Raw genomic sequence first — 11919 nt, 5'->3', positions numbered from 1 at the left:
GCTGTTTGGGCACTGTGGTGGGAGGACTGGGTAGGTTCTGCCAGGGTGTCCATGCAACCCTGACCTCATTATCCTGCCCCATCCCAGCCATTTCCAGGTAAGGCGCAATCATCCCAATGTCAGGAGTGTCGCTCTGCAGTTCCACCCCACCACGTGAGTCGTCACTGATTGTACAAATAGCTACAATGATGCTGGATGCTGGAGAATTCCAGCAGAAACAGAAATGAGAATGGAACTTGCTGGTGTTTGCTTATTCAGACTATGCACAGAATGAAAATCAATCCAGCAGGAATGATCAGTATTCCCTGTTGTTGCTGTTTTGAAATGGCAAAAATGGCAACATAACTGAATATGTTCCCGTTCCCCAGTGCAGATTGCACTTCCTTTGATTGGAAACGAATTGCCTTTGCATCAAAAAGAATGGTGTGGAATAACAAAATAATGGCATAATTACATAATTATGTAAAGTTCTGCTACTGGGGACGACAAGATGAATAACAGCTTTTGTCAGAAGCCGAACTGCAGTGGAATGGAAACACGGCTGCAGGCAACAAACATGGTTTGGGATGGAAATAGATGGCTTCTTCCATTCCATTGAATTGCGCCCCCCCCCCCACTTTATGAGTGAAACTGAAAGGAATCATGGCAACTACACCTTGTTTATAGTTTGGTAGGCCCACCAAAACCAACATAAAAACAACTCCAGCAGCTAGATCATACATTAAAATAACTAAGGCTGAAATCAGTCCTATTTATCTAGGCATGCTACCCATTCAACTCAATGGGAGTTATTTCTGAGCAGACATATGTAGGATTGAGCAGGTGAGTAAGATCTCTTTATCTTCCAGTAGAGGTGGATGCTGTTTGAGATAGCCAGCTGCTGCAGCAAATTTCAAGAGAAGCCGCATCAGACCTTCATATTTGGAATATATTTTCCATTATGTGAGCATGTGAGATGTATTTGAGCTCTCTCTCTCCCCCCCACCCAACCCAACAGTAGGTTTAAAATGTGCCTGATACTTGTGAAAGAAAGGATAAAGCAATCTGGGCGACTTTTCCCCTGTGCTCTCTGTCCACCATCCCCAAGCCACAAGTTGATAACTGCCCCGTTTTTATACCTGCGTATTATTAGCATAAGTAGGGAAGGAGAAAAGACAAAAAAATTGCTTTAATCCAGGCTGATGTGTGACTTTGCATAGCACTTTGAATGTTATTAAGTGTTTGAATTCCTTCCTGTGTCTTTTTTAGCCTCCATGACTGTCTTTCTCTTTCGCTGACAGCCTCTGCAGGACCAAATTGACAGCTCTTTAAAGGAGCCTGACGAAAAGCAGCATTAATTAAGTCATTGCCGGACTGTAATTGTGTTAAGAAGTAAAAAATCTAATATGAGAAAAGGTTAGTGAGTCCTCTCTTGTGTCAGATTTTCTACTCTCTATGAATATTAATGCCCTTAATGAAGACAATCTTTGCCTCATCAAGCCAATGCTCTGCATTCAGGTGCCAAATCTCTGCGCCATTGATTTGTTTTTAAAGAACAAATATGTCAGGGGAGAGTGACTGTCCTGTTTCTTATCAACATCATAGAGAATGCTTTTGTATTCCTGGAAAGAGTTTATAGATTTTTTTGTGTGTGTGTGCGTGCGTGTGCCTAGTAAGAGCCGCTCATGTGATGAGAGGGACAGAGAGAAAAATAGGGGTGTGTGATAATGGTGTTAAGGAATTGAATATACTGCTGAAGCAAGGTAAATTGCATGGGATAGTTTGTCTTTATCCTTGCCTCTGCTCTGCCATTGCTTCCTGTTGGCGCTGCTTTAGTGCATGAATTTTCACAAATGTCATCCTTCTGTTAACAAGAGGCTATGGCCACTGGAGTTAAATTGGTGGGATGTGAATCATCATCAGCAAGAGTCCAAGAGTTTTAAACACTGGGATGAAGAGCTGTGTGATAAGGGGATGGTCATCCTTTGCTGATTACCCCTTCCTCCTGCCAGGCTCGTAATCGTAATGAAACTGATGAGTGATAACCTTTTCTTAATGCAAGGAGGCCCTTGGGAGCCAACGTCTTGCAAGCAATATTTGTGTGTGCGTGCGTGTGCGAGCGCATGTGTGCATCAACCTCTATCTAAAATGATTAGGTGGCCATCATTCTCTCAGCCTCAGTCTTTCCATCTGCAAAATGGGGATATTAATAGTGGCTGAACGTACAGTGCTGTTGGAAGAACAGCGGATACAATGAATGAGGAGTCTTACATTGTTAGAGTAACTGTACTGCAACAAGTATTACCAAGATACCAATATCATCATTTTAGTATGCCTTTATAGGTGTTTTGCTTCTTTAAAGCTCATCTTGTTAGCATGATGAATTTCTCATCTACTCAGATCCAAACTCTGTTTGTTTATTTAAGAGCTCCGTACTTTGCCTTTCAACATAAAAGCCTTTGAGGCAGCTTACAACAGCTTAATTTAAAACAAAAAAAAATCGTCAGTAAAATCATACAAGAAAATGGCAGACATAAACACAACAGCAGCTAGGACAGAAAACAGGTCGAAAGGGATCCAGATTTTCTTGGCTGTCATCGTGTGGTCCAACATTTTGCTCAAAAGCTGGTGCGGGAAATTCATGATGCGATCTCCTGGGATTTTCATTTTTACTTTGGAAAAAAAATTCACAGGAAGCTCTGAATTTGATTCAGAGTTATGGGGTGAGATTTCCTGAACTAAATTGCTCTCCCCAAACTACTATCATCCCCATAATAAAAAAATAAAATAAAATACAGGTGTCTATATTTTCCCACTGCAATACTAAAAGCAGCTCAGGGTCTTAGGGATGGGTAAATCTGTCAATTTTAGTTACTCTCTGTCTCTTTTCAATCTTAAATTCATTGGGGATCGAAAGAGGAGGTACAGGAAGGCTTGCAAAGGGGTAACCCACTTGTTGTCAGTCATGTGACATTGTGGTGTCATCATGTGATTGACGAGTAAGCTGTCAAAGTTGGCCATTGGGCTGCCAAAAAGATCCCCCACCCTACTTTAATGTAGCAACAAAAGGAATGTGAAATCTGACCATGGATCTTCCATGAGGTAGCAGCCAGCTGCAGTTCTACTTAGCTGTTTGAAGTCTCTGGGACAGAATCAATGGCTTCAAGTTACTAGAAAGGAGATTACGACTAAAAATAAAGAAGAACTTCCTGATGATAAGAGCTGTTCAACAATGGAACAGACTTCCTTGGGATCCTGTGGACTCTCCTTCCTTGGAGGATTTTAAACAGAGGTCAGGTGGCCATCTGTCATGGATGCTTTAGTTGAGATTCTTCCATTGCAGGGGGTTGGACTAGATGGCCCTCAGGGTCCCTTTGAATTCCACTATTGTGTGATTCAATGTCGCATAAAGTCAAGTCCACACTGGGCTGCACTTCTCTCACTCCCCATTCTGCAGTTATATCTACTGGGCAGACGGGACATTAGTCCCAAGCCTTGAATGCAATTCTGGTTACATTTTCAGGTGAATGCACTGAGTCTTATTTGGATGAATCTTGAACTCTGCCTTTCTGTCCTGCATTTCAAACTATTGTGGTCATTACTGGTATTCAGCTTCCAATAAGAACCATGAGAGTCGCATGGCCCATTATTCACCTCGTTCCTATCTAATAGATCTTTGGTATCTCACGGTATAAGCTTTTCACACACATTAGTGGCAATGTACACGAATCTCCTCTCATAATTTATGTTGCCTAATTTAGTTCCGCAAGTTTTCTCTCATTTGCTTTGACAGTTTTGACTACCGATAAAGAAGACATCTTGTTTTTCCTTCTCTTCTCAGACACAGGAAGTGCTAGGAAAGGTAAACAAGCATATGGAAGCCACCAAATTATTTGCTGATAAGTAGACATGCCTCAGCCAAAAAAGAAGGGAGGGTGATGCTAGTGTTGTCCTTCCTTTTTAAAGATGGAAATCTGCTTCAATTACTGTGAGACACATTGTATTGCTGTGTCAATTTGCCTTCCTTCCATGCCAGGGTGTGAGGAACATGTGGTCCTCTGATGTTGCTTGGTCACAACTCCCATCACACCTGACCATTGGTCATACTGTCTGGGGCTGCTGGAAACTGAAGGCCAGCATCATATGGAAGGTCACAGGTTCTCCACCTGTCTTCTAGACTGTGTTGTGGCCTCATCACCGAAGGATATAATGGACCCTGATGGGCACAGAAAGAAACCCAAGGCATGGTGGGGGCTGCATTCAGTTTTGCCTGCTTTGGATGAATTTGTGCAGAGCTTTTTTTGGGGGGGGGAGTAGTAATTTAGGGATTATATGACATGCGTGTTGTTGTGTGGTAATTTCTGCTTGCTTCTGTGATGTCTTCTGGGACATAGTACTATGTTCTTTTTTAAAAAAACAAAAAACAAACGAAAAACGAAAAACAAAACCACCCTGAATTTTGGTAAATAAATAGATGGTCACCAAGGCATCATAAATCTCTAGGGCTCTCTCTTCCTGTAAAGGCTAACAGAGTTTCCCATCACTCAGGGAAAAGGGCGTGCTTAGCATATTGACTTGGGTTGTATGTAGTACTATCAGAACGTTATTAAGATGCATTTGCACAACCAGGCTCTTTTAAAATTTGGTTTATGCCATGTTATCCACACGCATCTCAAGTCTGTGAGCTCCTTAATACGTGCACAGATTGCATTTGGAAACCTGGATGAGATGAGATATATACCGTATTTTTTCCGTGTATAACACAACCCCATGTATAAGACGACACCTATTTTTGGGAGCCCTCAACAGTCGCTGAGCTTCTTTTGTAAGTTCACTGAGCTGATGAGCAAATTTCCGACGATCCCTCTTGGGCTGACGGAACTGTACACCGTATACTGGCACTCACCAAATACTCTTCCTAAGCTGAGAAGAACGGGTAAGCAGCCTCCTTTCCAACATTTCCCTGCTACTGCTGCTGCAGAGGCAGCCCTTGCTTACTTAGCACTTAGAGTGGCTGGAGAAACCCAGCCAGATGGGCAGGGTATAAATTATTATTATTATTATTATTATTATTATTATTATTATTATTGCATGTTAACCCGTGTATAAGATGACCCTCAATTTATCACAAAAAATTCAGAAAAAAGGTTGTCTTATACATGGTAAAATACGGTATGTGGATACATCTAGATGCTTAGCATGACATGTCTGCCAAAGTCACCTTATAGAAGTATAAAATGAGTTATTGAACTCGGTCTTTTTTCTCCATGCCTAAAGAACAACCCAATGCCTGCAAGATTTTGGGCTCATCCACTGGGGAATAATGTTTACATATACATACGTATAAGTTTTATTTTTTAATAGACTGCAGAGGAGGAGGAGGATGCAATGTTTTATATAGGCACAATATATATCGCCTATAACTGCCTATACTGTATTATGTAAAGTTAATTCAAGTCACTTCTTTAAAGTGCAGTGACTCACTAGGCTTTGGTCAATTCAGCTTTGAAAAGGGCCTGGTTCACATACACAGCTTTATCATTTGACAAATCCAGTGTCAAAGCGTTAGACCAGGACTAGGGAGATCTGCTTTCAAATCCCCACTTAGCACTTGGTGACCTTGGGCTGTTCCCTGAATCTCAGCCTAAGCTGCCTCACATGACGGCTGTGAGGATATAATAGGAAGGAGAGGACCATCCAAACTAGGCTTCATCAACCTGTTGCCCTCTAGATGTCTTGAAGTAAAATTCTGATCAGTTCCAGCCAGCATCTGGAGAGTACCAGGGTGACAAAGGCTGTTCTAAACTGACTTGAAGGGTGGAAGAAAAAGGTGAAAATGAAATGAAAGAAATAAGTCATGGGAGAGTAACTGTGCCAGAACATATCAAACACATTAGGCACATGCAGGGAACTACATTATCCACCTTGCATCTTTAACTGTAGCATTTGGAAGCGACCTAGTCAGTTTTGTATATGCTCTGTGTTGTTTCTATTGGATCTGCTATTCAGATCCAAATCTGATCTGTAAAATCTGAAGCTTTGTTTCACCCCTATTGACTACAACAGAGAATCTAAAACACGTACAACTTTCCCCTGCTTTTCACTTAAGTGGATGAAATTTGCAGGCAGAGGACCATCTTCAAAGTGATTAAGTCTGCCAAATTTCAGGCAGATCATTCAGAGATTAACCATGCAGGAATCTTTTTAATTATCTGTCTCCACATTGCAGGTGTGGTCATCCCTTCTGAAGAGACAAAGCCTGTCAAGTTTCAGAAAGAGAGGTGGAATGATTCTCCTACAAGGGCAGATTTTCCTGTTTGGAAGTAGGAAAATATAAAACAAATTTCTAGGAGGGTTTTTTATATAAAAAATGGGAAATTAATTTGAAAACTGTGGACATGGCAGAGGTGCTTCTAGATAAGAAACCAGCTAAAGTTCATAAAGTTGGGTCCATGGAATATTGAGATAACTGATTTTACTTTTTACAAAAGAATTTCAGAAAAAGACTGGAAAGAGAAGTTGCTGAATTGCAACTTATTACCAAACTTAAAACCATGGAGAGACCTGGTCTGAATAGAGACGTTGGATTCTTATCTCATTATACATGATAAAGCTATTTTTAGCCATCTCACACCTTGCTTTTTCCTGTAAGACCAATTGCAGTCATTAACAGGTTTACCACACGTATCAGCCAATCACCCACTCCCACCACGCTTCTGAGTAATACCCCTCCCCACCCTCTCACCATATATAAGGGTCTGGTGACTTCTGTTTCAGTGTATCTGAAGAAGTGTACATGCACACGAAAGCTCATACCAGTAACAAACTTAGTTGGTCTCTAAGGTGCTACTGGAAGGATTTTTTAAATTTTTATTTTACTTTTATAAGGAAAAACTGGAAAAGTCATTCTGGTTTGCCTCATTATTTTGGAGCCACAGGGAACTGATGCATACCCCTAGTTTTCATGCTTTCTCCCATTGCCTCATAGGAAGCATTTTCCTGAGGAGTCAGTTCACACATTCAGCTGTCAATCATCAAGACGAGAGAAGTCATTATGTCCAGTATGCATGAACCCACCCAAAATTTTAGTTCAATAACTAAACTTATTTTTCCATTTATAGCACTAATGTTTTGTTTGAAGCTGTTACATGACAAGCAGACAGGCACCTCTCCAACAGTATGTCATATATTCACATAACCACCTACAGCTCACAAACGTGCAAGAATGTCCATATGTACACGTCCCCCTCCTCCCGCCACCACCCATATGAAACCCAAACAGGCAGTAACTCTAATATGGGATCATCTTCCCAGTTAAATTTATGTTCCTCACACACATAAAGCATTGAATCAACGATGTGGCAGAAAGGTTTCATTTTATTCCACTTAATTTTACTGTCTATGTGTTTGAGAAGGAGAGTCAAAGGGGGAGTTTTGATCTGGGAGGGTATTGGATTGATTGCCTTGCAAACTAAGCCTGGCATTCTGATTTTGGAAAGACCTTATAGTAGCAGTGTAAGCATCTTGTGTTCTGCCCCAAGGAAGTGCCTTAGTCTTGACCTGGGGAGTGCACCTCTGCGGGCATGCATGTATTCCGTACAATAAATGGGATGTTCAATAACAAGACAGGAGAAATTTAAGAGGTGTGGAAATGAAGCTAGCTACAGGATTGACCTGACTCCTTCTCTCCAATTAATTTAATTGGGAGTTTTGGTTTACTTAGCGCTTTTTATCCATCCATAGATCTAAAAGCACTTTATATGAGAATGTAAATGTCAATATCCTCATTTTGCAGATGGGAGAATAGGGGGCAGGAGAGGTTAAATGAGTTGGCCAAGGTCAGCAAGTTTAGTGCTGGAGCCAGGAGTAGATACACACACTCATAGCCTAGTGGTGCAGAAGTTTTCAAGCTGTGCTTCAAGGATCCCCCCTGGGGTTCCTCACTGAGAAGGTTACCAATGGGCAGGCAAACATTTCTGAAAGACAGCTTGCATATCACTACTGATTTTCCCTTGCCATGCATAGTCATTGCGGAGTACTGGGGATGCTCTAGGGTGCAGAGCCAATGCAGAGAGCTAGGCCAGTGTGTGACTTTGGAGAAGTGTGAATTTCAAAAAAGAGCTGTGTTTCAGTTGCTGCATTATTTTGGGAAGTGGGAATTTGGAAGGCTCACATTAAAAGGCACACTGAATCAAATTTCTACCCACTTTCTAACAGGGTGGAACAGGACTCACCACCATCACTAGACTCCTGCCAGAGCAGAATCTGCACGTTCCTTGCACTGAACAATAATGTGACTATAATATTTTATTATATATACTGCCTGGCTCACGATCCCTGTAGCAAACACAATTGGCTTTCAGTTTTAAGTATTATTATGAGAGAGAGAGAGGGAGAGAGCCTAAGCCCAGAAGTGGAATATTTAGGGATAAGAACAGAACATGAATTTTAACAATAAAACCAGAAAGGCCGCTTGGTATATAGCATTTGGGTAACCCTCTGGGATCGACTTCTAAAGATTACCATATGTTCTGTCCCTGGGAATATGAAAAATGAAGTGAAAATATGCTTTGTGGAAAGACATTCTTTATGGCACAGGGAGAACTGTAAACTGAAATAAATACAATGCCTTCTGAGTGCTACTCAAGACGCCAGTGACCTATCAATTTCACAATTCACGTAAAAGGGAATGAGAGGGATGACAGGTCTTTCCCAGCAGAGTAGGTGATATACTGTAAGCCGCTCTAGACCTGCTCTTGATTATTAACAGAGACTAATACAGAGTTAAGCAGGTCCTGAAAATGCCTGGAGCTAGTCTGGAAAGTCTCTTCTCTTCTTGCCATTCTTGAAACACAAGGTGGGAAATACTCGGAGGGAAACCAAAATGGCCAAGGGATTGGAGCAAATTCTCCACGAGGAAAGGCTGACCTACTGTATTCAGGGCATTTTAGTTTTTAAAAAATGACAAGTAGGACCTGCAGTAAAGTGTGGACTGCTCCTGTTCACGGTTTCAGCCAACCATACATTCCATGACCTTCCATGACATTCCTCCTCCCACCTGGTTTTCTGGCCGCCACCCCATCTTTCAACAACCAGGCAGCATTCTGTGGCTCCTGAGCATCCCCAACCCTCATTGGGCTGTTATTTGTTTTTAATTCCCCCAATTAGGGTCTCTTTTTCCTCCCTAAGTATTTTTGTGCATTTGCAAACTAAGGCGCTCTCCCAAGTTTGCACATACCTCTCTCTTGTCTGTGGGTTGCATCATTTTAATAATAATAATAATTATTATTTTTATTTATACCCTGCCCTCCCCAGCCAAGGCTGGGCTCAGAGCAGCTTATTTTGACCAAATAAGCCCTTGCACCCATGCTTAAAAATCAGAAAAAGAAGGAAACGTGATGAGGAGTCAAGGGGTAGAAAGGATCTCTCTTCCAGACTCATTCTCCTCTAATGAAATTTGTAAGAGTGCTCTCCAAATACCCTAAAACAGAGGTTTCCAATTAGCTAAATACTGCAGGCCCCCTGTTTTTCGAAAGCCAAGCCACTGACACCCTACTTTTAATTTTTTGATATCTCTATGGTAATTTTTGCTATGTGAATGGTGCCACAGATTCCCTGGGTGAGTCATGCAGACCCCAGGGGCCCACAGACCAGCAGTGAGGAACAGCTGCCTTAAAACATTATTTCATTGAGGTTAAGCAGATTGGACAATGATTCCATCCATCCATCTTGTGCATGCAGGTGACTGTACCTCCTACTTCAATTGCTGCTGTGCCCATGTTTGCTCATGAGAAACTGAGCTTGTTTGTTTGTTTTGCACTGATCTGAAGATAATTGTGGGAACTGTAGTTTTGCCTGGCCTTTTTCAGGAAGGGTCTTTATGGGTTTCCCCGAATGGTGGTTGCATTGTGGAGCTCGACAGATGACGGTCAAATGTCGCCTTGCACTTTGGGATTGCCTCCTCTTTTAATCTTAAAGTGCTGAAACACTTGCTGGTAAAAGCAATTTATTTTCCCACCGTAACAAAAAATATTTGCTGTTTTATTCCCAAAGCACTCTCAGGATTAAGGCAGCAGGAGGCAGTGAAATGGGAAATATGATGACAGGAAAATCCCCCCCCCTTTAGTGGGGTCTTTAGTAAAAAGTGTGAGAACTCCCGTGGGAGTTGTTTTGTGCCCTGCGCATGAGAGTCCAATCGCTCCCATTCAAAAGTAGCAGCTCCACATGCCTTCCTGCTTTTCCAGCAGTTCTCTCCTGTGCATGAGAGCCACACTAGTCTTCCAGCCTTGAACAGACAGCTCAGACAGACTGATGGATTAGGAGGGATCGGTGAATCGGTCAGTTTTGCTTTCTCATCTTTCCAGTCTTAAGTTCAGTTTTCCACATTTTCGCATCCGCTTGTGATTTTTTTTCCTTTAAGTCCTCAGGAAAACTAATCAGCATTTCAGTGTGAATTGCTGGAAGTGCAACCGCAGGGATCATTCGATGTGTGTATAAAGGGTTAATTCTGTCAGTGTTAAAGTGTTAAGGTTTGTTCGGTTTTCTCACTAAAGTATCATCAGGATTTCTTTCTTCTCTGGACTTGGTCTGTGTTATTTGAACGACTTTGGTAACATTAATTTTCCCTAGTATGCAGTTGTACCTGATGTACATATTTTTGCAAAGCATTCTCTCCCCCTCCCCCCATATAATGCAGTTTTGTATGCTCTTTTCAGTGGCATGTGCATTTTTGTATGCACTACGTGGCATTGCAAAATTGGGAGAATTGCATGTTTCAAAGGGTGGCCGTGCCTCAGTTTGTGCATTCTTTCGGAAAGTGCAAGTTAGGAGGAGGAAGCTGACAGCCAGTGCCATCCCCTAGACTGGTTGAATGTAAGGTGAGGGCAGGCAGAAAAAGCTTAGTGAGCCCTAATTGCTCTTGTGAACCAGCTTCCTCTGGGTAAGTTACTGCTCAGCAAGTAGCCAAGTGTTTTCTCTTTACAGTGGTGCCCCGCAAGACGAACGCCTCGCAAGACGGAAAACCCGCTAGACAAAAGGGTTTTCCGTTTTGGAGGCGCTTCGCAAAATGAATTTCCCTATGTGCTTGCTTCGCAAGACGAAAATGTCTTGCGAGTTCCTGCGGGGTTTCCCCCCTTCCCCCCCCTTTTCCTAAGCCCTAAGCCACTTATCAGCTGATTCACTGATAAGCCGCTTATCAGCTGATCCGCTAAAAGCCGCTAAACCGCTAATAGCGCTAATCTGCTAAGCTGTCAATGGGGTTGCATCGCAAGACGAAAAAACTGCTATACGAAGAGCCTCACGGAACGGATTAATTTCGTCTTGCGAGACACCACTGTATTTGGTCAGGACATTACTGGCTCAGATAATGGCGAAACCCCCTGTTATGTATTGGATATAACACTTTTTATGTTACAAGGCGCATTCTAACCAATAGTATAAGCGTTGGTAGATGAACGTTCTAATGGCAAGTAAGCGCATGCACTTTCAGCTGTCGACTGTCAGTTCTTGATGGGGCTTTTATGGTGTAGTCCTGTGAGTTCGGGTTTTGTTTTTCCTATGAGTGAGCCATTGTCACTGACAATGTTGAATAAACATAGCTGAGGAACTTTTCCTGAACATTTAACACCCTGAACTTCTGACTTTTCCTGAACATTTAACACCCCCAATCTGACATCATATTTATCAGGGGAGAGGAACCTCGATGGTAGAGCCAGGGCTGGATTTAGGTTTGATGAGGCCCTAAGCTATTGAAGGTAATGGGGCCCTTTATATAGCAGGCAGGGACCATTACTTACATCATAGGAGCCTACACAACACAAAACACTGTTGCTGTATGTAGGTTTTATTTTATTTGGTTTTTTATCTTATATTTTGGAAATGTACATCCAGGGTTTTTTTCTTTAGTTTTTTTTGGGGGGCCCAGAGAGTGGGGCCCTAAGC

The 11919-nt window shown here is 42.1% G+C and overlaps 1 long non-coding RNA gene across 1 annotated transcript; it reads left to right on the top strand.

Annotated features, from left to right (window-relative positions):
* The first annotated feature begins 1035 nt into the window (after window positions 1–1035).
* On the top strand, window positions 1036–6431 carry LOC309345216. The gene is made up of 3 exons (XR_014158106.1): window positions 1036–1395; window positions 3773–3841; window positions 6209–6431. It is a non-coding gene; the product is annotated as an uncharacterized lncRNA (long non-coding RNA).
* The last annotated feature ends 5488 nt before the right edge of the window (window positions 6432–11919 follow it).

Source organism: Podarcis erhardii, assembly GCF_964252035.2.
Source record: "Podarcis erhardii genome assembly, chromosome: 6".
In the NCBI taxonomy this organism is placed as follows: domain Eukaryota; kingdom Metazoa; phylum Chordata; class Lepidosauria; order Squamata; family Lacertidae; genus Podarcis; species Podarcis erhardii.
Note: the sequence above shows the minus strand (reverse complement) of the source record. Positions and strands in the feature narration are given on the sequence as shown.